This window comes from Schistocerca piceifrons, chromosome 7 (assembly GCF_021461385.2).
Source record: "Schistocerca piceifrons isolate TAMUIC-IGC-003096 chromosome 7, iqSchPice1.1, whole genome shotgun sequence".
Lineage (NCBI taxonomy): Eukaryota > Metazoa > Arthropoda > Insecta > Orthoptera > Acrididae > Schistocerca > Schistocerca piceifrons.
In genome coordinates, this window is record NC_060144.1 from 328,006,700 (window position 1) to 328,032,479 (window position 25,780).

Here is a 25,780-nt window from a genome sequence, read left to right on the forward strand (position 1 = left end):
TGAGGTTGTTTATCTGAGGCGATAAATATAAACTGAGGAATAATGCGTTTCACCGGTAGTACTTTCAGTAAGCGCGCAAGTATAACGAAGATACTCATCAAACACCAGTGGTAGACCTAACGGAGAGGAGTTTTGGATCACAGAGAAGTTTACTTTTACGCTTCCGAGAGAGTTCTTTCAAGGAAGAGTCAGGCAACGTACTACTTCCTTCCGTATATGTATCGCGAAATGTTAGAAACGGCAAGATCAAAGAGTTTCGTGCTCATACATAGCTTTACCTATAATGGAGCCACCGACGCACCATTTGAATGGAACAGAAAATGAGGTCATGGTAATGGCCACAGAAGTACCCTCCGTCACACGCTATAAAAAACTGAACGCCGAGTGTAGATGTAGGCGCAGGAATACAAGACGATGTGCTGTTGTGCACACTGAGAGAGACCTGTCAGATACCTATCTTTTTGTTTTTCTAAACTGTCCATTGACTTTTTCCACTTGCTAAAAGCTTGTGAATATAACCATCCTCTCGGAAACAAGTATGACATTGCTTTTTTTTAGGTTTACATGTTTGTTAAATGACAATCTGGGTCTAAACTCCTCACTTCCTTCCTAATTCAATTAATGTGAAAACCCAACGTGATAATTGACGACAAAGAGGTATATTAATAACAAGAACAAGAGAAAATGCTGGCAAGTGTCTCGCTACTTGCACTTTGAACGGGACGTCCACCTGTCGTGATTCAAAGTCTGTTAAGACTGGTTTCCACTAGTAATTTCAGAATGAACAGAGCAAAAATAATTGCAGCCATCCGTGTAATTAGCTCCTTTTAATAGAATTTAGAAAGACAGTTTGATACTCCAGCCGCCAACGGCCTTGCCGCAGTGAACACCGGTTCCCGTCAGATCATCGAAATTAACCGCTGTCGCTGGATGGGTGACCATCCGGTCTGCCGAGCGCCGTTGGCAAGCGGGGTGCACTCAGCCCTTGTGAGGCAAACTGAGGAGCTACTTGATTGAGAAGTAGCGACTCCGGTCTCGGAAACTGACATACGGCCGGGAGAACGGTGTTCTGACCACATGCCCCTACATATCCGCATTCGGTGAGGCCTATGGGCTGAGGATGACACGGCGGCCGGTCGGTATCGTTGGGCCTTCGTGGCCTGTTCGGGAGGAGTTTAGTTTAGTTTGATACTCCTCTTAACGGATCAAGGAACAAGCAAGTTAGATCTTAATGAAATAATAGTTTTTCGTATGTATGAAGTAATGTTCAGATGGTGGAATTTCACTTGCAAGCCGCGCACCCCTTCCAGCAAGGCGGCCCCGTTTTCCCCTGTGGACAATGGAGACTCAAATAAGGTATTCATCAGCGCTGCTTTATGGCACAGTCGTGTTCCAAGCCCAACAGGGTTTAGTCAAGGTTCATTTCCGGCTGTATGGTCCACGGACGCCACGTCACTGATTAATGGCAGACACACGCCAATCAGAAACTAATGACCAGAGGTTGGCAAGTTGCTGACCAAGTAGGAAGTTATGCCCCCTGCAGACGTACTGATGCCAAGGGTGTTTACAAGAACCGTGGAAGGACGTAACATGAGTTCCGAAAATATTCAGGATTGTAGGGAAATAAACGGGTATTTTCTCGTACTTGCTCATGTCCAAGGCTAACGCCAAGACTAGGTTCCTCATTGGCCGCTAATATGTGGCGTGGTTCTCTTTAACACTCATAAGACGACTGGAGGGGAGTCGGGTAGAAAATTTTCCGTCCTCTCCTGTGTCAACCTCTTCATCTCAGAGTAGCATTTGCAACCTACGTCCTAAATTATTTGCTAGATGCATTCCAATCTCTGTCTTCCTCTATAGTTTTTGCCCTCTACAGCTCCCTCTAGTTCAGAAATGGTTCCAATGGCACTGAGCACTATGGGACTTAACTTCTAAGGTCATCAGTCCCCTAGAACTTAGAACTACTTAAACCTAACTAACCTAAGAACATCACACACATCCATGCCCGAAGCAGGATTCGAACCTGCGACCGCAGCGGTCGCGCGGTTCCAGACTGTAGCGCCTAGAACCGCTCGGCCACCCCGGCCGGCGATCCCTCTAGTACCATGGAAGTCATCCCTGATGTCTTAACAGATGTCTTATCATCCTGTCTCTTCTCCTCTTTAATGTTTTCCACATATTCCTTCCCTCACCGATTCTGCGCAGAACCAGCTCATTCCTTACCCTTTTAGCCCATCTAATTTTCAACATTCGTCTGTTGCACTGTAACGTAGCAAGTTATTACCAGATAATATTCAGTGCAGTATAACAAGCAGGCGTGTATCACGGAGGCTGCAGGAAGAAGCCTCAGCTATGAATCACTAGCAGCTGACGCTTGCGTCCGTGAGAACGATCGCAAGTAGCGCCTAGTAGGAACGCAAATTCATGCCCCCTACGAATCTAAATAGAATATGGTAATTATCAACCGATGTTGTTCAAGCTTGGTACACCATCTTTTGTTATTGAGTAAAGGATCTTGACAAAATTTCAAAATCTCATCTATTATAGTTTCTGAGACTGAGAAAATTGCTTAAAAGTCATAAAACCGACACTTAGGTTTCAGAATTCAGTTAGGAACAATTACAGTTTGTTTTTGGTTATCATTTAAAGCCATCCCAGAATTTTCAATGCATAAAATAAGTTAGTTGGAAATTTTCTTTTCAAAACTTTAATTACTCTTCGTTACCTAACAGAAAAAAACCATTCAAAATTATTATTCCTTTATTATTTTGTTATGTGAATAAATGGGAATGAATGAGACAGTTTATGTAGGATATACATTAAAACTCAATGCTAAGTTTTGTTAAACATTATGAAACTGAAGCATGGGAAAATTGTGTCATAACCACGAAACTGATGACGTATGTCGAGGTGTGCTTGCTTTTGTAAGAAGGCCGCGAGAATAACCGTCTAAAGTTAAATAAGTTTCTAAATTAATTTCAAGATTATTTTTCATTTCGGTCTTTTTTATTGAACAATATATTAGTATCTCATCTATTATAGTTATGACTTTCTGTTTAGTGATTGGCTAAGGCAAGTTTTGTCGCGAGAATGATCTAGAAGGATCATTCTGATTGGTCAGTCAGACTTATCAGCCAGTGAGAATTCAGATGTTCCCGCGCACCGAAAGTTAGATAGGCAGAGTGGAGTAGCATCGATATAGTCGCTCGCGAGCTATCGGACGTATAAGGTCATGTCAGATGTCACGGTGCGCATTATGTGTAAGATGAATTAATATTGAGTTAGTTCATCGCGTTTGGATTTTGTCGTATCTAAGGAAATTTGGAGTTTCCATCATTTGTGGAAATGTTTGACGTTTCTGAGTGCATTTGTTGGAAAGTTATTAGCATGTGAGATATCGGCCAGTAGTGAAAATTCCGCGTGGCATATTCCACATTCACATTGGAATATTTGGCGAGCACTTCTGTCACAGAAGACCACTGATAAAACCGAATGTCGAACTCGCTTATAGAGGTGGATAAGTGATTGCTAGTTTGCTTATTCCATCGGGACGGACTCGATCTCTGGCTGCTTTAGCGTGTGAAATTTGTTGTTTTGACTGTGAACTGAGAAGGATAGAGTAGTATCTCACTAAATGTGGACTTGGTAGCCATTCCCAGTTGTTGCATAAGCAATAAATAGTCTTGTCCTGGAATTTTCGGACACTTATTAAAATCAAAGTACATTATCCTGCCGCCAGAAATATTGGAAAAAAATGAACTTGCAGGACCTATTTCGCAGCTAGAGTTACGCGGCCTCTGGATGGGCCTCTAGATGCTAGTTATTAGGCGGTGTTTTCTTCAACGCTGGTTTTTCGCTGCCTAGTTATTTATTTAATAGTATTATGATTTTATACAGTATACAGTTGATATAAGGCAAGTGATTTTATACAGTATACATGTGATACAAGACAAGGCTAAACCTTAAAGTCGGTGTTTTTCAACCAATTAATTAGGCTGGGTGTAAGAGTGAACAAGTCGTCGGGAATTCCAGGGTATGAATGAAGTGGACAGCGTTGGACTAGATGTTCAATTGTCTGCTCTTCTTGATTGCATTCACATTTTGGTGAAGTAGCTACAACAACCATGTCCAGTTCTTGACCTGTTGAGGCGGCACCAGAGGTTCCTCGGCAAGTCAAAACCTTTTGGTTTCTTTGTGGGATCAAGGTGATAGGCTCTTGTTCCCAGTGTTTTTGTTGACCATTCATGCTTCCAGCTTTCATTTATATCAAAACCATCCACGATGAGTTGTCCTGCAGTAACACTTGCTGGTCTTCTTGATCGCAATCGTTGCTGTGGCGGATGACAGAACTCCTGGTGCAGTGGTAGAGAGGGTGATGCAGAGATTTTCTTGGCCTCCCTTAGTAGAGCTTGTTTCTGCCTTAAGTGAGGTGGAGGGATGTGACTCAATGTAGGTAACCAGTGGCATGGGGTTGATTTGATGGAACCAGTAACGTAGCGCATTGTGTCGTTCAGTTTTGTGTCTACCTTCTTCGCATGTACACTTTCCATCCAGACAGGTGCACAGTACTCGGCAGCAAAGTACACAAGGCTGATGCCAGTTAAACGCAGACAATCAGCAGAGGTTCCCCAGGTGGTACCACTGAGCTTATGTAGTATGTTGTTCCTTGTAGCAACATTATGAGACAGCTTGGTGATGTGCCCTTTGTAGCTCAGGGCTCTATCTAGAGTGATTTCGAGATATTTTGGGAAAGGATTGTACCTCAACGTTTGTCCATTGAGCAGAACTCTTGGTTTGTAGTTCGCAGCACGAGTCGCTAAATGGAAACAAGAGACTTCAGTTTTTGATGTGCTTGGGATCAATCTCCAGGTTGACATCTTCTCCAGATCCTCCTTAAGAATTCGTTCACCATCTTCGAAATTACTGCTCTGAGCTTCCAGTGGGATGTCATCAGCATAGATGAATTTAGTTGATGTTGTGACTGGTAAATCATTAATGTGTAAATTGAACAGTGATGGGGCTAACAGATCCCTGTGGTAGTCGTTTATTTAGTTTCCGTTTTTGGCTTTTAGAGCTGCCTAGAAACACTTCGAATTGCCTAGTAAGTATCTACGATTGCAGAGTGAAGGGACGTCGAACGGAAGCTGTACTGAGGTAGGTGGACATTTAATACGAGCAGTACGAGGTACGAACCGACCCCGCCCCGCTGCAGCACCACATTTCACATGTTTCGATTCTCTTCTGTTCCGGTTTTTCTACAGTCTGTGTTTCACTGTCATGTATTGCTGTGCACCTAACGTAGAATCTCAGAAATTTTCCCTCAAATAAAGGCCTATATTTGATACTAGCAGTCGTCTCTTTTGCCAGAATGACCTTTTTGCTAGTGCTAGTCCGCTTTTTATGTCCTTCCTGCTCAGCACATCATGGGATATTTCCCTGCTTATGTAGCAGAATTCCTTAACTTCATCTACTTCGTGACCATCAATCCTGACGTTAAGTTCCTAGCTGTTCTCATTTCTGCTACTTCTCATTAGAGTTTTCTTTCTTTGATTTACTCGATAGATATTCTGTACTCATTAGACTGTTCATTCCATTCAACAGATGATGTGAATCTTCTTCACTTTCACTCGGGACAGCAGTGTCATCACCGAATCGCATCATTGATATCCTTTCAGCTTGAATTTTAATTCCACTCCTGAACCTTTCTTTTTATTTCCGCCATTGCTTCTTCGATCTACATATTGGACAATAGGGACGAAAGCTACATCCCTGTCTTACACCACTTTTAATCCGAGAACTTCGTTCTTGATCGTCCACTATTATTGTTCCTACCTGGCTCTTGTACATATCATATACTCCCCGTCTGTCCCTATAGTTTTCCCCCTTTTTTTCTCAGAATTTCAAACGTCTTGCACCATTTTACATTGTCGAACGCTTTTTCCAGGTCGATAAATCCGATGAACGTGCATTGATTTTCCTTTCGTCTTGCTTCCAGTATCAACTGCAACCCCAGAATTGTCTCTCTGGTGCCTTTTTCTTTTCTAAAGCCAAACTGATCGTCGTCTAATAATATCCTCAGTTTTCTTCCCCGTTCTTTTCCGATAGGTGCAACAAATAAGCGCGAACCCTGTTGGCAGACGCGAGATTTGACGGAATTATTTTTCTCGAGACGACGGAGTTAGAGAAACGAAAGAGTACAGAGGACATTCTGTTCTCGAGGGTTATAGACAGAAAACCGAAAGCGGTGGAGAGGAGGTTCGGTGTTAGAGATCGGGGAGAGCAGTTGATTTCATTTGAGGTCTGAGGTGGCACCCAGGTTGGTGAATATTCTCGCTGCAGTTTTGCGATTTAACTGAGATCGGTGTTGTGTAAAGTTTAAGAAACATGCGATCAAATTAAAGTCGTTCACAGCCATAGTTATGATTTTTAACTTTTCATAACAGTTCTTCCACAATTCTGGACTCAACTTTTGTTACAATGAATTTTGAATTACCACTGACTTGCTCGTTTACTTGCACGATAGACACATTAAATCTGGTGCATGTATAACATCTGCTTAATGCAATTATTTCTGTTACATCATTTAAAGTTAAGTCAGTCTCGATCTCCGGAAGTAACGCCTCTTTTACACTGTGTTTGCCAGTACTCTGCATACCCATCATATGTGCAACACCTATAAAGATAACGGTTTAATATTTCATGAATTTCTTACTATTCCTGAACAAAGACATTCGCCATTTTAGTTTTTTTCATGTGCGTTAATCTTGGTAAAATGAAGGGTTAGTAATTGAATTCTTCTGGATATCATTCTGGTAACTAGTTAAACCCATGTCACTTGAATACAGATCAACCAAAGCAATCAGCAATACTTACAGGTGAGTAACATTATTTCTCATGAAAATGCCACGGTGCAAGTCTTCTTTAAATAAGATAGTTTCCAATCAGCCTGTCGGCCATAGGATATACTCCTTCATTTTTTAGTTCATAATTGATGCTTAGGCATCTGGCGACCTGTGAATTCAATCATTGGTAGAATAAGAAGCAACAGCTTGCTTTCATTTAGTTCCTCTCCACATGGTAGTAGATAGCTTCCAACACAAACTTTATAAAATCAAGTCAGAATTAATTTGAGTTTGGATATATTAAAGTCATTTTTATTGAATGCTGCAATTTTCAGAGGCGCTACTAAAGACCATTTTTGAAAGACTCAGAAAAATAGATAAAAGCTACAGGGACAGACAGACGCTGTAAAATTTCCACAAGAACCAATAACACAAGAACCAATAACAGAAGAAATAGAGAAAAATGCTCCACTTAAAACAGCGTAACGCGTGCTTTTAATCTTTCTACTCCACAGTTCAATCTGTTCACAGAAGAAGCAATGACGAGAACACCAGAAACCTTCAGCAGTGTATTTAAAAGCAAGGTTGAAAGGACATCAGTGATAATATTCGCTTATGACACTGATATTCTCAGTAAAAGTGAAGAGGACTTACCATATCCAGTGAATGGAATGAAATATTAGTGAACACAGAATATAAACGAAGAGTAAAACAATGGAGACGAAAGTATCCAGTAGGAGCAGAAACGGGTTCAGGGATAAGCTTAACATCAAAATTAGGGACGACAAAGTACACGAAGCGAATGAATTCTGCTATGTGGGCAGCAAAATAACGCATGGCTTCAGAAGCAAGGAGAAAAATCAAAAGACTGGTGTGGTGTCACCGCCAGACACCACACTTGCTAGGTGGTAGCTTTAAATCGGCCGCGGTCCATTAGTACATGTCGGACCCGCGTGTCGCCACTTTCAGTGATAGCAGACCGAGCGCCACCACGCGGCAGGTCTAGAGAGACGTACTAGCATTCGCCCCAGTTGTACGGACGACGTAGCTAGCGATGCACACTGACGAAGCCTCGCTCATTTGCAGAGCAGATATTTAGAATAGCCTTCAGCTAAGTCAATGGCTACGACCTAGCAAGGCGCCATTAGTAACATTGCATGTATCTATGGAGTCTCACTTATATCGTCAATAACGATGTACTGAGGATGGATTAAAGTTAAGTATTCCAGAAGCTACGTACTTTTCTTTATAGCACTCATTACGTATCCTGTTTCAGACCTCACTCCATCCTTCGTGAGCTTATAGCGTGCATTGCGGTCCCCTCAAACCACACTGTGTGGGCACTTCTGTCGACACATCAACTGGCATAAGCAAAGGGAAAATTCTTTGTCGATAGGCATGCACTAGTATCAGAGATAGGTGTTAACTTCACAACCAAATTTCGGCGTTCTACGTCTGCAGCACATCATTACATTGACGTGAATCATAGGCTTTGAAAAAACGATAAAAGAAGAGACGCGGCTCGTCTGAGATGTGCTGTTACACAAGGTTATCGGAAAATGACTAAACTGAAAGGCGAAGATTCTCCGAAGGACTGGCAAGGAAAGGAATATGTGGAAATCACTAACTAGAAAAAGCCAAGACCGCGCAAAATATTTTTTATTCATGATAACAAGTTTCAACCGTCTTAGCTGTCATCTTCAGGCCTTAAACATTTTTTGTAGTAAAACATCCTCGTTTTACGCTGAACCTCAGGCACAAGATGTCAAGTGGAGAAAACTTTTGTCATCGCTAAAATATTTAAAAACACATAGCGCCTTGTCCAAAAGGCCATGTCCATATACATATTGCTCACAGACGCTTGTTACATGATAAAAATACGGTACGTAATAACAAATCTAAAAAAAAAATGTTTACGACCTGAAGATGACAGAGAACACTGTTGAAACTAGTAGTCTTGAATAAAAAATATTTTGTGCGAGCTTGGTTTTTAACAATTAAAACAGATCACCCTTCAGTACTCTTACAATGGGAAAATTCAGTCAACTAGAAGAAGGGACAGGACAATCAGACATGCAATGACATTATGACCACTGTTCATTGCGAGGCTGCATACCACCTGTTGGTGTTGTGGGCAGGTGGCGTACTGAGGAAAGTATGTAAGCGGAGCAGAGACGAATGGGAAATTATTCTAGCGAAGATATGAGCCGCAGATTGGGAAGTACACTGACATAAGCTACTTTCAGGAAAGATTGCATGTATGGAAAGTGGAATAGTAAAACCACAAGTAGGCGACAAGGTGTTGGACGCGCAAGCCTCACCACAGAATGTGAAGGTCGGAGCTTAGCCCGTTCTGTAAGGCAGGATAGGCGGCGGCCTGCCACAGATGTGGTGAGGCGCAATTGTTTAGGAGCTCACCATTCAGCACACATTGTTGAACATGAGGCTCTGCAGTAGTCCCCGACTTGTTCCCGTACCGACACAACGACTACATCATTTGCGATTGCAGTGGTCGCTGGATCATCGAAATTGTACAGTCGATCAGTGGAAACGTGTCGCATGGTCGAATGAATCACGTGTCTCGTTAGAGCAGGTTGCTGGTCGAGTCCCAACATGCCTTCGTCCAGGCGTACGGCTGCTCGAAACAAGCTCTGCGCCAAGGACGCAGGCAGGAGGCTGCAGTACTGTAATCAAAGGCACCATGAAAGCAGTGGACTTTGTAAACTTTATTGTGGACCACTTACATCCCATCAAGCTTGATGTTTATCCAGAGGGCGAATCCACTTCCAGCAGGGTCACTGTCCATGTTACAAGGTCAGAATAGTGCTACAGTAGTTTAGGAGGATGATAGGAAACTAGATCTGATGTCTTTACCACAAAATTTGCCTTATGGAACACATTCTAAACACCACCGGGCATCATCTCTGAGTCCAGAAACCATTGACCCTTAAATTGCGGGAATTGTATGACCTATGCGTGGACATCTAACGGCAATTATTTCCCGATGCCTATCAAGGACTTACCGAAAACATCCCACGCTGAATAGCCGCTGTACTGCGTTCCAAAAGGGGCCCAACGCGCTATTAAGCAGGTGGTCATAATGTTTTTGCTCATCAGCGAATTTTAATCCATTGGGGAGTAGCCTCGAGGGAGACAGAGGTTAGAATGTGTTCAACAAATAAGCGTTACTCTGTGATGAAGAGATTGTTACAAGAGAGTAATTAATGGTAGGCTGAGCAAACCAATCAAAAGACTGTTATGAGAAAATGGGAATCACAGACAATCTTCCAAACGTGCACCATTCACTATTGAAACAAGAAAGGTGGACATAGTATTTGTACCAGTAGTACCTTCCACCACACACGGTAAGGTGGCTTACGGAATATAAACATCGCTATAAAAGGGAGGCCGCTGAGGTGCTCAAAGTACACACAGTATCTCTGAAGTCTTCTCAATCTCTGGATTCATTCGCACCATTCTTACTGCGTGTAGTAAGATCTCGCAGTCGTTATTGTAGATCGTGTTTGGAATCCGTAGACGAATAGGCATAAGCTATATGGAGAAACAGGTAAGGACTAAGAAGGAAAATTAAGAACAGAAGAGGATGATAAAAGTGCGTGAATTAAAATGGTAAGGCAGGGAAGATGTCTTTCTAATGTAATATACAAACAGTACAACGAAGCTATGCATGAGGTATAAGGAAGCTGAATAGCTGGGCTAAAAGTTAAAAGTAAAAGGATGTCAATAACAAGACTGTGTTATTGCTAGCCTCTGCGAAATTCGTGTAGAATTAAAGAACCTGATGAATGAAATGAACCGTCTACCGAGCACAGTCTATGGGTGTGACTGATAAAGGCAACTGTGGTAACAAGCTATTCAGAGCAGGATGATTTAAAAGATGTCCATGCCGATGCACAAAATCTGCCCCTGTGGATCGCTAGACAAGAAGTTGTCCGTTTCACTCGGCACTTTCTCCACATCTCTCAGTGCTCCGCGTCGGATTTTCTAATTTTCGCATTGATCCGTGAGGAACGTTGAAATTAGAGAGCTGAAGGATTCGGTATATAGGTCCTACTGGGTCTTCCACAACGCTGTGTTAAATACAACGTGGCAAGTGAAATGTTCTACATGTGGCGAATTAGAAGTTAATACACAATGGCATTTGCTGTGGGTTCACAGTCTCACAAAACTCTTTGAAAAACTTCATGATCGTCATTGATGCACTTTTATCAAAAATTCCACTACTGCAGTTTCATCCTTTTGGTCATTTTTATGTGGTTCCTTTTGTTGATGCATACTGTTGTGCTTACAGCAATTGTAAGTAGCCTGTTTATATGTTTGTATGTTGGTAGCGCTATAGACTGCATTAATATCGCTGACAGCGCTGCGCGCCCTCTGTAAGAGGCTCTGTGGCTGGAAGGACTCGCAGTTGAGAATTAATGGTTAGCAGTGATAGAGGTTGGGAGTGTTAGCGCGAGCGGACGGTGTGCAAATTTATATACATATAAACATAAATATTAATAGCACTAATAATAAAGGTTACATAAATTAAGAGATTAATATAAATCAATTATTTTCATTTAATGCCTAAATTTTATATTTTTATCGTTCTCTCCTGTGAGTCTGTTTAACGTGAACTTACTTCTGATGTCCGTGGTTATATTCGTCTTCTTCCGCCATGAATATATATATATGCTGACCGTGTCTATAACAGTTCTTAATCGGACTTCTTCGTCCGAATGCAGGCCTCTTGGGGACCTGACATTGAGATGATGCGCGGAAGAAAACTTCCGTGGTTTTGCACAAATAGTAATTATCATTCAAACAACACGAAGGGCTACCACAAACATCTTACAAAAATTCGTCTCCTCCACTCGAGAACTAATGCCAGAGTCTCTCTACTAACAAAAAAAAAATTGAATGAATTTTTTATCAAATGTTATCCGCCTTCCGGCGTAGCAAAGTATATCTTTATCGGCGCTTACGGTGGCCACGCTAATGATTATTATCATTGGTTTTAAATTTTTGTCGTAGTTTGTTAGGGCTTTTTCTTATGTACCTATACAACGGTTTGAGCGTGTGTCTTTCATGGAGATTTAATTTTGGTTGGACATGGATTGTAAAATGATGGTTGTATTCCCTGATGTTTGGGTAATGGAATTATTGATGTTTATATAATTTTTGGAACTGCTTATCACATGATTAAGGTAAAATCTGCTACATACATTGTTTGCTCTGCAACAAAATCATTCCTTTGCTAACCACAAGCCTACTGGTAGTTAGAGCCTATAGTAGTTAGAAGCTTTTTATTTAACTGGCTGTATGCTTGCTGTATTTGCTGTAATTCGTGTCATGAATATCTTCTGTGAAGTAAGTGACGTATGAAATATACGGGTTATTGTTAGGATTTCTTCTAATTCAGAGCCATTCTTTTATGTTAATTATTTGCAGTCAGATTGCGTTGCGCTTGTATATTATGGGTAATAAATGAATAGAATAAGTCTGAGCTGTATATGTCTGGGAAAATCCTGTAGGCCAGTGTTGAAATAATAAAATGAAGTAAAGAAACAGTACGTTCAGTTGCACTCAGCAGTTTAATAAGGTTCTGTTTCACCCAGCAATTGAAGAAGGTTCGGTTGCATTCAGCAGTTTCAGACATAAATTAAGAAGTTTCACAATTGTTAGCCACTTGAAAAGACCAAAAGGTTGAAATTTCACTAGTGGATCTTTTAATAAACGTTCGGTAAATTGTGAACATGAAGTCTTTCGTAGATGGTGATAACTGATGGATGATTAGGGAACAAGCAACTTTCATGATTGAGCTTTTCCGATTATTGCTACCCAACAACGTCTCTGCATTAAGTAAAACGTAAAGTTTACGAGCGCCGAGAGACCACTATTAGGAAGATTCCATTATTTCAGTTCTAAATCAATCAGCGAGTGGAAAAGGCTTGTTTTCAGTGAAAGTGAACTTTTTATTTCATAAAACCGTCGCTAAAAAAAGTGTGTTGGGAGTATTAATAACCCACAGTACAAGTAGCGTGGTCTAGGGCTAGTGTCTTTGATTCATAATCAAAACGTCTTCGGTCCCGGGTTCGATCCCCGCCACTGCTTAAATTTTGATAAATAATCAGCATTGGCGGCCGAAGACTTCCGGCATAAGAAGTCAGCCTTATTCTGCCAACGGCCTTGTCAAAGAGGGCGGAGGAGCGGATAGAGGTTCAGGGCACTTTCTTGTCCTAGGGGTGGGAAATTACCCCTAAAGGCGGAAGAATCAGCAATGATTAACGACATGAGGATGCAGAAGGCAATGGAAACCACTGCATTAAAGACACCTAACATGTATCCACAGGACATGTGGCCTGTAATTGAAGAAGTGTCATGACGATCTCTCCATTGGCAAAAGATTCCGGAATAGTCCCCCATTCGGATCTCCGGGAGGGGACTGCCAAGGGGGAGGTTAGCATGAGGAAAAGATTGAATAATCAACGAAAGGATAACGTTCTACGAGTCGGGGCGTGGAATGTCAGAAGCTTGAACGTGGTAGGGAAACTAGAAAATCTGAAAAGGGAAATGCAAAGGCTCAATCTAGATATAGTAGGGGTCAGTGAAGTGAAGTGGAAGGAAGACAAGGATTTCTCGTCAGATGAGTATCGGGTAATATCAACAGCAGCAGAAAATGGTATAACAGGTGTAGGATTCGTTATGAATAGGAAGGTAGGGCAGAGGGTGTATTACTGTGAACAGTTAAGTGACCGGGTTGTTCTAATCAGAACCGACAGCAGACCAATACCGACAACGATAGTTCAGGTATACATGCCGACGTCGCAAGCTGAAGATGAACAGAGAGAGAAAGTGTATGAGGATATTGAAAGGGTAATGCAGTATGCAAAGGGGGACGAAAATCTAATAGACATGGGCGACTGGAATGCAGTTGTAGGGGAAGGAGTAGAAGAAAGGGTTACAGGAGAATATGGGCTTGGGACAAGGAATGAAAGAGGAGAAAGACTAATTGAGTTCTCTAACAAGTTTCAGCTAGTAATAGCGAATACCCTGTTCAAGAATCACAAGAGGAGGAGGCATACTTGGAAAAGGCCGGGAGATACAGGAAGATTTCAGTTAGATTACATCATGGTCAGACAGAGATTCCGAAATCAGATACTGGATTGTAAGGCGTACCCAGGAGCAGATATAGACTCAGATCACAATATAGTAGTGATGAAGAGTAGGCTGAAGTTCAAGACATTAGTCAGGAAGAATCAATACGCAAAGAAGATGGATACGGAAGTACTAAGGAATGACGAGATACGTTTGAAGTTCTCTAACGCTATAGATACAGCAATAAGGAATAGCGCAGTAGGCAATACAGTTGAAGAGGAATGTACATCTCTAAAAAGGGCCATCACAGAAGTTGGGAAGGAAAACATAGGTACAAAGAAGGTAGCTGCGAAGAAACCATGGGTAACAGAAGAAATACTTCAGTTGATTGATGAAAGGAGGAAGTACAAACATGTTCCGGGAAAATCAGGAATACAAGTCACTGAGGAATGAAATAAATAGGAAGTGCAGGGAAGCTAAGACGAAACGACTGCAGGAAAAATGTGAAGACATCGAAAAAGATATGATTGTCGGAAGGACAGACTCAGCATACAGGAAAGTCAAAACAACCTTTGGTGACATTAAAAGCAACGGTGGTAACATTAAGAATGGAACGGGAATTCCACTGTTAATTGCAGAGGAGAGAGCAGATAGGTGGAAAGAATACATTGAAAGCCTCTATGAGGGAGAAGATTTGTCTGATATGATAGAAGAAGAAACAGGAGTCGATTTAGAAGAGATAGGGGATCCAGTATTAGAATCGGAATTTAAAAGAGCTTTGGAGGACTTACAGTCAAATAAGGCAGAAGGGATACATAACATTCCATCAGAATTTCTAAAATCATTGGGGGAAGTGGCAACAAAACGACTATTCACGTTGGTGTGTAGAATATATGAGTCTGGCGATATACCATCTGACTTTCGGAAAAGCATCATCCACACAATTCCGAAGACGGCAAGAGCTGACAAGTGCGAGAATTATCGCACAACCAGCTTAACAGCTCATGCATCGAAGCTGCTTACAAGAATAATATACAGAAGAATGGAAAAGAAAATTGAGAATATGGGCTTGGGACAAGGAATGAAAGAGGAGAAAGACTAATTGAGTTCTCTAACAAGTTTCAGCTAGTAATAGCGAATACCCTCTTCAATAATAAGAGCGGACGATCAAGAACGAAGTGCTCGTATTAAGAAGGGTGTAAGACAAGGCTGTAGCCTTTCGCCCCTACTCTTCAATCTGTACATCGAGGAAGCAATGATGGAAATAAAAGAAAGGTTCAGGAGTGGAATGAAAGGATATCAGTGATACGATTCGCTGATGACGTTGCTAGCCTGAGTGAAAGTGAAGAAGAATTAAAGGATCTGCTGAACGGAATGAACAGTCTAATGAGTACACAGTATGGTTTGAGAGTAAATCGGAGAAAGACGAAGGTAATGAGAAGTAGTAGAAATGAGAACAACGAGAAACTTAACATCAGGATTGATGGTCACGAAGTCAATGAAGTTAAGGAATTCTGCTACCTAGGCGGTAAAATAACCAATGACGGACGGAGCAAGGAGGACATCAAAAGCAGACTCGCTATGGCAAAAAAGGCATTTCTGGCCAACAGAAGTCTACTAATATCAAATACCGGCCTTAATTTGAGGAAGAAATTTCTGAGGATGTACGTCTGGAGTACAGCATTGTATGGTAGTGAAACATGGACTGTGGGAAAACCGGAACAGAAGAGAATCGAAGCATTTGAGATGGTGCTATAGACGAATGTTGAAAATTAGGTGGACTGATAAGGTAAGGAGTGAGGAGGTTCTACGCAGAATCGGAGAGGAAAGGAATATGTGGAAAACACTGATAAAGAGAAGGGACAGGATGATATGAGATCTGCTAAGACATGAGGGAATGACTTCCATGATACTAGAGGGAGCTGTAGAGGGCAAAAACTGTAGAGGAAGACAGAGATTGGAATACGTCAAGCAAATAATTGAGGACGTAGGTTGCAAGTGCTACTCTGAGACGGAGAGGTTAGCACAGGAAAGGAATTCGTGGCGGGCCGCATCAAACCAGTCAGTAGACTGATGACAAAAAAAAAGTACAGTGTAATTCATTTCCTCCGTGTTTAAGGAGACGAACGCGTAAAAACTGAAAGACTTACAGAAAATAGACACTTATCAATGGACAGAGTAGTCGGGCCTGGTAGTCCAGTGGTAAAAGCGGGTGTCCGGAATCCGAGATGCCGTCAGATCGAATCCTGGTCGAACCACAGAAATTTTCAGTCTGGCTTCAATCTAGGGTCATATTTCCCCAACTGCATAACGAGGATAGGTTAGATACATGCAAGTCGACGAAGCTACGTCCAATTGGCACCAAGCCACATTAGTGGGTAGATCATCTCTCCAAATTTCAAATCACAGTACTTGCCATAACGTAGTTACAGAGCGCACAACTAGGGGCAGGCATGTCTGAACTTTTAGACGAATCATCCTGTCCGTATTTTGGCATCCAATTGATCTGTGCCTGCAGATAGGCAACCCAATGAACATATTTCCAAAGTGGGCTGCAATCGTTGCACCTTTCTGGCGCGCAGTGCGACTTCAACGAATCGGGCGCATGTATTGACATTTATCACCTCACAAACGGTGCCCATATTGAAAATCTGTAATGTAAGGTAAGAGCTTGGAGTGATGCTCTATCCACTGATATCCATCTGTTTTCTGGATGTTTTGTAGTTTTCAAGCAGTCGTCTTCTGAAACCCCAGAGGTAATTGTGAATAACCCTACATTTCTGTTACTAGTATGAACTTGTATTTCAGAGCTGCTTTGTCTAAGAACTTACAGTTTCGAGTAAAGACAACTAAAAGGAGCCTATGGTAGAAAGTCATACGAGTATACTGTTCTTTCCAGAGATTTTCAAGTGTCACAATCGTATGGGCTGCCATTGCAAAGTGAGAAGCAAAGGTAACGTCTTAGCAGGACAATCCGAAGTCTACAAATATCAAACAATACTACTCAGGATAAAAGGACCAAAAACATTTATGTGAGTGAGCCGTGTGTGCATTAATATTGATACCTGCCACTCGTAAAACTTCTCCATTTTTCTGATTCTTCGTATCATAGAAATGGCTTTGTTGGAGTCTCACCAGTGGGAGCATAGCCGCTTGCCAACGGGATTTATCCAAATGCGCTCCCTCTGCTGTTCAGAAAATGCGCTTACTTTTCCGCATGGTAACCAGGATTTCTCATCAAGGAATGAGGTCCGGTAGGTTATGTTATGGACGGTGTGTGCCAACAACATCTGAAGGATTGCTGCTCCACTCTGCCTTCGTTGTCGCGGGTTCGCAAATTCAGACTAGGCAAATTTCTTGTATCTTATTCTACAGTATTCTTATTCCTACAACTGTGTTTCTGAAACCTGTGCTGGTATGATTTGTTATTCAACTGGGGATAGGTAGAAAAAAGACGGTGAGCACCGTTTGTTACCTGTGATTTGCGAAAACCCTTGTTCTCTGAGCGAACCGTTGTAAGGATTTAATTTCATTTCTCGCACGTAACGTTGTCCTACTTTGATAGTAACCATCGTATTGGTCTTAGCATCCAGTGTGGATCAACATTCCGAGTTACCAGCACATGCCAGACTCATTTCAGCTTACTTGTAAAAAGCAAACATGTAGATTTTAATGTTGATTGTTTCTATAGACGTCTTATTTCTGTATTTATTTGCCAAGATATCGAATCTTTGTTAAATTTTGTGCTTCCCTTTAAAGACCCATGTGATAGTTCTATTATTAGCAGTTTATCTGTTAAAGTATTTGCTCTCTTCTAAGTTATTAAGATTACTCTGTCATAATGAAAGCTGGAAGGGACTTCAATGAGATTTTCGCTATAATTCATTTTAGTTGTTGGTACGTTGAACTACGCGGTTTTAAATTTTAGCCTGTTTGTGCTTTAGAGTCCCTAATCTGAGCTGAATGAAGGAACCGAGCGGTGTTTGGGCTACGCTCAAGTTGGGCGCCTTAAGAGAGTGCCTGGTCAATGACCAAATGTACCAGGGCGTGTTGAAAAGCAATGCCTCCGAAATTTTTAAGCGAGAACCCTTGAAGCTTTTAAAAAAGTTATTAACATTCTACTTCTTTATTCTTCATGTCCACATATTTGTCTCTCAATATAGTCGCCCTGTGACGAACATTTTCTCCCAACGATAGACCTGTTTATTGATACCGTCACTGTTTGACTTTGTTGACGGAGCCACAACATAACCTCCTTCCACCACTTCATCAGTATCAAAATGTAGTCCTCAAAGGCGTTCTTTAAGTTTGGGGCCAAGTCAGGACTGTATGGAGGATGATCGATGAGCCCAAGGTGTCACACTGATGTAATGTAGCAACGCTCGTGAGCGTTCTGGCATCGTCACGCTGAAGGGATGGGCGCTCTGTGTTTCGGAATTCGGCTGCAGCACGCTCTTTCTCACGCATCGACACAGTTACGTTACACAACGCCATGTTACACGCTAAAATCCGGAGCACTCTAGCGGCAGAGGGCAGCAGATTTGTAGTCATGAGGAACAAAGATGTAGAATGTTAAAATCGTTTGTTTTATGTAGAAAACTTTAACGGTGTTTACTTTAAAAAATCGGAGGCATTGCTTTTCAGCACGCCCTCGTATTTTGTTTCACTTCCTTGAATTGTAATTTAATTTTATTAAATTTAATTTTGTTAACATTGATTTTCTCGTTCTTTATCGTACTCAAAAATCATTTGTACAAGTTAGAAAGTTTTCTTTAAATGTTGCATCGTTCTCATTGTGAGATTTATTAACGATTTTATGGTAGCTCTTGTAACGTCTGTTTTGGATTGTTCTAGTGCTCTGGGGCGAATAAATATTTTTTAAAGTCTTTCCTTTTTGGGTTCAACACCTTACTACTCCCAACCCCACGTCCCCTGCCATTTCAGTAAGATAAAAATACACAAACAGAATCCCCAGCCGAAAGATCCCGACATCCCTCTCGGAATCGCGCCTTAAGCTAGGTACACAAGTGACAGTTTTTTTTATCTCAGAGAGCTTTTGGGCTGTAGTACTGTAACTTTCTCCTCTTTATATGTATTTTTGTATGGAATATTAGCTCAACTTTACCTACCATTCTATCAAAATCTACATATTACCAAACTATATGTCAACAAACTGTTATCCAACGTAGTCGGCCGGGGTGACCGAGCGGTTCTAGGTGCTTCAGTTTGGAACCGCGCGACCGCTGCGGTCGCAGGTTCGAATCCTGCCTCGGGCATGGATGTGTGTGATGTCCTTAGGTAGGTTAGGTTTAAGTAGTTCTAAGTTCTAGGGGACTGATGACCTCAGAAGTTAAGTCCCATAGTGCTCAGAGCCATTTGAACCATTTGTTACCCAACTTAAATTCGTATGCTAACCTTTGACTAAATAAAACCTTATTTGAATTGAACTGCAACTGCTCTGAATGCAACTTGTCTTTATGTTGAATGCACAACGGAAGTAAAACAATTATGTGGCCCTAACGAAAGTTTCCACTTACGTCGAGTCTTGACAACAGTGCTTAGATTTCTCGAAAGTACGAAAGCAAAGCTAGATTTCTTTTTCTAAATAAATATTCTAACTGTTGGATACGACTGTTGCGATATGGTAATGAGTAATGGGGGTGCGAGCGGGGGGGGGGGGGGGGGGGGAGGGGGAATAACTATTCCTATGAAGTGATATTCGAAGACAACGATTTTAGAATGAAGTTGTTGTTGTTGTGGTCTTCAGTCCAGAGACGGGTTTGATGCAGCTCTCCATGCTATTCTATCCTGTGCAAGCTCCCAGTACCTGCTGCAACCTACATCCTTCTGAATCTGTTTAGTGTATTCATCTCTTGACCTTCCTCTACGATTTCTCCACGCTACCCTCCAATACTAAATTGGTGATCCCTTGATGCCTCAGAATATGTCCTACCAAGCGATCCCTTCTTCTAGTCAAGTTGTGCCACAAATTTCTCTTCTCCCCAATTCTGTTCAATACCTCCTCATTAGTTATGTGAGTTACCCATCTAAGCTTCAGCATTCTTCTGTAGCACCACATTTCGAAAGCTTCTATTCTCTTCTTGTCCAAACCATTTATCGTCCACGTTTCACTTCCATACATGGCTACACTCCATACAAATACTTTCAGAAACGACTTCCTGTCACTTAAATCTATACTCGATGTTAACAAATTTCTCTTCTTCAGAAATGCTTTCCTTGCCATTGCTAGTCTACATTTTATATCCTCTCTGCTTCGACCATCATGACTTATTTTGCTCCCCTGTCCATTCCGTTCAGCTGCTCTTCCAGGTCCTTTGCTGTCTCTGACAGAATTACAATGTCATCGGCGAGCCTCAAAGTTTTTATTTCTTCTCCATGCAGTTTAATTCCTACACCGAATTTATCTTTTGTTTCCTTTACTGCTTGCTCAATATACAGATTGAATAACATCGGGGATAGGCTACAACCCTGTCTCCCTCCCTTCCCAATCACTGCTGTATTGAAAAAGACAGAGTAAAACTTCGCGTGATCTTCACACGCAGCATAGGTCTGAACAATGCTATATTTAAAAAAGTGAACAATGATTTGAAAAGGGTACAAAGTTACCAGAGAATTTCCATAAAAACAAATCAGCTTAATCAGTTAATATGTTAATGCATGACTCAGGCAAGTGGAGGTGGTTTTTCTCTCAACTCTGAGCAAGTGAAAAAAAATAACTAGCTGCGAAAAATCATTTCTACAAATTAGGCGCGCAGTGCTGCAGTATTACCTCAAACTATTACTCTTTAAAAAAATAAAAAAAAAAACAGTATTCAAAATTTACATTACTTTCGCCGTTTAATACATACATCATATTCATCATTGCTGTCCTTTGCAATAAATCTTTATTCATCTAACAGATAACACGACAAGTCAACACAGTAATACTAAATACGTCGATTACTTGCCACACTTCAACTAAGAATGTAACAGACTGCGCAGACGCAAGGACAGTGCCACGAGAAGACCAAAAATTGTTTAACAGTAATATAACTTGCTCTCTCTCTGACGTGCACACCGATAACTTACAAAAATCAAAATAACATGACCACGTTACGGTACGTGTCTTGTTAACAGCGACGAGGTTCATGTAACCGGCAGTATTCGAATGGGGCAAGGTCTCAGATAGTCAAGGTTTGCGAGTTTAGGTCTCTCGTGTAGACGCCAACCTCAGACACACATTAAATAAAAGTACTGACGAAACTGCGTGTTTTGATCCATAATAGGTGGCCGTGGCATATTTCTGAGCGAAGAAATCGCCCATTAACCTTCTAAATACGAAGGTAATCCCAAAAGTAAGGTCTACTATTTTTTTATAAGTACAGAATCTGTTTGTGTGTTGAGTTGGTCACACTGTTATGAAGAGTGCTTCACGCGCTGAGGCGCTGAGCCTTTGGCTTGGCAGCCGTTGAGAATGGAGCTCCCGTTGGATGTTACCGCCAAGTGCGAATTGCGCGCAGGTATTCGGTTTTTGAACGCAAAGGGCACATCGCCGATTGAAATCGATCGCCAATTGACGGAAGTGTATGGCGAGTCGTGCATGGATGTCAATAATGTTCCTGAGTGGTGTAGAGAGTTTGCAGCTGGTCGGACTGAAATTCACGACGAACAAAGGACCGGGAGACCGTCAATTTATGAGGAAACGGTGTTGCAGGTTGAGCAAAGCATGCGTGAAGATCGGCGGATCAGCCTGGATGATCTCTGCACGTTGGTTCCTGAGGTTTCCCGAAGCACCGCTCACAGAATTTTAACGGAAACTTTGAACTACCCGAAGGTGTGCGCAAGATGGGTGCCACGCATGCTGACTGAGAACAACATGCGGCAACGAGCTGATCCTTCCTGCGCATTTCTTCACCGCCTTGCAGCCGAACAGAATAACTTTCTCGACTCAATTGTCGCGGGTGACGAAACCTGGGCATACTACACTAGACCTCAGAGCAAGCAACAATCACGCCAGTGGCGGCATCCTTCTTCGCCAAAGCCGCGGAAATTCAATCAGTCTGCCGGTAAAGTCATGACAACCGTTTTTTGGGATCACAAAGGGGTATTGTTGCTCGACTTTATGCCTACTGGGACCACAATTAACGCTGACAGATACTGTGAGACTCTGAAAAAACTCAAACGGCAATTCAGAACCGGAGAAGAGGAATGTTGAGCAAGGGCGTACACATTCTCCATGACAACGCTCGCCCACACATCGCTCGGAAAACCTTTGCTCTTCTGCAACAGTTTCAGTGGAACATAATCACCCACCCACCCTATAGTCCTGACTTGGCGCCCAGTGTCTATCACCTGTTCCCTAGGTTAAAAAAATATTTGGCCGGAAAGCGATTCAGTTTCGACGACGAGGTGAAAGAAGAGGTTCATAACTTTCTGAACAGCATGGCGACGAGCTGGTATGACATGGACATACAAACACTGGCACAGCGTCTACAAAAATGCATCGACAGAAATAGTGATTATGTCGAAAAATAGCTAAATGTTCAAGCTGTAAACTGATGTAAACCATTGTAGAAATAAATAGGTCTATGTACTTATAAAAAAATAGGGGACCTTACAAAGCACGAGCAGTTAGCCTATTTCGAAAATTCTAGACTTAAACAATGCTACGCAACAAATAAATTTAAAAATATCATGACATAGTATATAAAATGAACCAACGAAACTAAAAAAGACTTATGATTGAAGAAGCTCTGTCCCACGTGAATACGTGAATGAAACACCAACACGCTACCGACGGCGCCGCATCAACACTTGCAGAACGAGCCCCTCTGTAAGCAAACACTAACAATGTGGGAACAGTTTAGACTACTGTTGCGATGGATATGCACTGTGAGTGAATGTGAGCGATCAATGTGAGCAATGTGTCGGCACTGCAAGGAAGTGGACTCAGGATGAAGTAGTGCATACAATGAATTTGTACGAGGAAAGGCCAGCGTTATGGAATGTACTATTACTGGACTAGAGCAACCGAGGTAAGAAACAAAGTTCGTTGGCTGAAATGGCTACAGTTTTTAACACTTCAACAGAAGAAATTTAACAGCATATTCACAGTTTAAGGAATAAGGGAAAGCAGTTCGATAACATAGACTGATTAACACCGAGAAACAAGTGAAGTTATGTTTTGAAACTCGGACAATTGCCGTTTAACTTCAAGTAAAACAGCTGTATCTATAATTTTTTTATCGTGTAGTATTTGATTACACTGGGTGTTGAGCAACAGAGCTTCAAGAATTTACGAGTGGTTCCTTAAGTCAATGCAAGTAAAAACGCTCCCATAAATGGATGTCCGCAAATGCTTCAGTTATCAGGTATCCGCCCTATTTCGCTTTTGAACCTCTACGGGTACCAAGATGACGTTGGTGCCTTGTTATTTCATCGTAATTGTTACTTTACCAGATATTCCAGGAATTAAACGTAGGTGATGTTAGAAATCTTATGGTGTCACAAGCAGTCTGTCTTTAATGAATTTGTAAAATCAGTGAAAAAGAAACAGTCTAGATCGCGATGGTTATTTTATTAAAATAGCGGGTTTCGGCCTGGTCTTAAACCATCTTCTGAATCACACCATCAGCTGAAGTCGACGGTGTCTTGAACAGTCAGTAGACCTAAGTCGTTGAAACTGCTTAGTTTCAGCGACTGTGGTCTGCTGACTGTTCAAGACACCGTCAATTTCAGTTGATGGTGCTATTCTGAATATGGCCTAAGACTAGACCGATACGGTTATTTTAATAAAATAACCATCGCGATCTATACTACTTTTTTCATTGATTTTACATAGCTTGTGATATCGCTGTTCCCCAAAAAATATCAAAAATTTTGAATACTAATCGATTTACGCTTAATAGTATCTAGATTGATAATTTTGAGTTCAATTATAGAGAGTATTTTCTCCATAGCCGTCGCTGCCATAATCGTAAAATTTCGATGTTGTTGTGGATTTTCGATCACAAGCTCTATAATGAGATTCTTGCATATTCCAAAATCATCTCGCCGCATAATCCACTCTCTTATCCAGTACGAACATTGTCGCTTAGGGTTTTTCTTTACAACCAAAAATATTAAAAGTGCAGCTGCAGCCCGGCGGTCTTCCATCTCAATCTCTTCCTCCACGTACAGAACTACGACAGAGAAATCTCGCGGCGTGTGATCTCTTAGCTCTCACGCAGATTGTCACTCTGTCATGTGTAAATACTTCCGACATCTGCTCTCACAAGACTCTCACTCACAGAAGGTACTCGCAAGGAACTATCAAGCAGTAATAAACAGCCCCTACAGAGCCGTCACAGAAATACTTGAGATCAAGTTCGTTAACCGTCCTACAGCGTGGCTAGTTAGCTATAATTTCAGGTGTAAGTAAAAATTCCGAAAAACTATTAGAAATCTCTGTTTTTACTCTAGGAAATGAATGAATACTTTTTAAAAGAAAATTCCACAATAAAAAAAATTAAAATTAAAATAAAAGTTGCAAGAAATTTTGAAAAAAAAACATTTTTTACTTACTGCGGGAAAAACAGAACCACTGGCGTATTTGGACTTAATATAATGTATGAACATTCTTTTTGATTATAGATGCATGTGATACACATTACACAGTGAAAATATAAAAGTATTTCAAGATAAAAAAATACCGTAAGAGGCATGCTTTCCCCCAGAGTAACGAAAAATGTCGTCACTGATGAATCTGCAATCTGTTGGACACTGTAGAAACTTCCAGCAAGAAAGTTGCTAATAAAACTAAAAATAATTTTGGTATCACCAGAGATGTCATTGTTGCATCTTGTCACCTATGAACGCATTTTATTTGCGAGACTCCTTGCGCGATAGCCTTGTACACCACCGCCATGATTTTACACTGAACAGCCAAAGAAACTGGAACACCTGCCTAATATCGTGTAACGTCCCCGCAAGCGCATAGAAGTGCCGCGACACGACGTGGCATGGACTCCACTAATGTCTGAAGTAGTGCTGGAGGGAATAGACTCCATGAATACGGGAGGGCTGACCATAAATCCTAAGAGTACGAGGAGGTGGAGATCTCTTCTGAACAACACGTTGCAAGGCATTCCAGATATACTACATAATATTCATGTCTGGGGAGTTTGGCGGCCAGCGGAAGTGTTTAAACTCAGAAGAGTGTTCCTTGAAACATTCTGTAGCAATTCTGGACGTGTGGAGCGTCGTATTGTCCTGCTGGAATTGCCCAAGTCTGTCGGAATGCACACTGGACATGAATGGACGCAGGTGATCAGACAGGATGCTTACGGACGTTTCACCCGTCAGAGTCGTAACTAGACGTATCAGAGATCCCATATCACACCATTATAGAGCCTTCACCAGCTTCAATAGTCCCCTGCTGACATGCAGGGCCCATGGATTAATGAGGTTGTCTCCATACCCGTACACGTCTATCCGCTCGATACAATTTGAATCGAGACTCGTCCGACCAGGCAACATGTTTCCAGTCGTCAACAGTCCAATGTCGGTGTTGACGGACACAGGCGAGCTGTAAAGCTTTGTGTCGTGCAGTCATCAAGGGTACACGAGTGGACCTTCGGCTCCGAAATCCCATATCGATGAGCACTCTGACACTTGTTGATGGCCCAGGCTTGAAATATGCAGAAATTTGCGGAAGGGTTGCACTTCTGTCACGTTGAGCCATTCTTTTCAGTCGTCGTTGGTCCCGTTCTTGCAGGATCCTTTACCGGGCGCAGCGAAGTCGGAGATTTGATGTTTTACAGGATTCCCGATATTCACGGTACACTCGTGAACTGGTCATA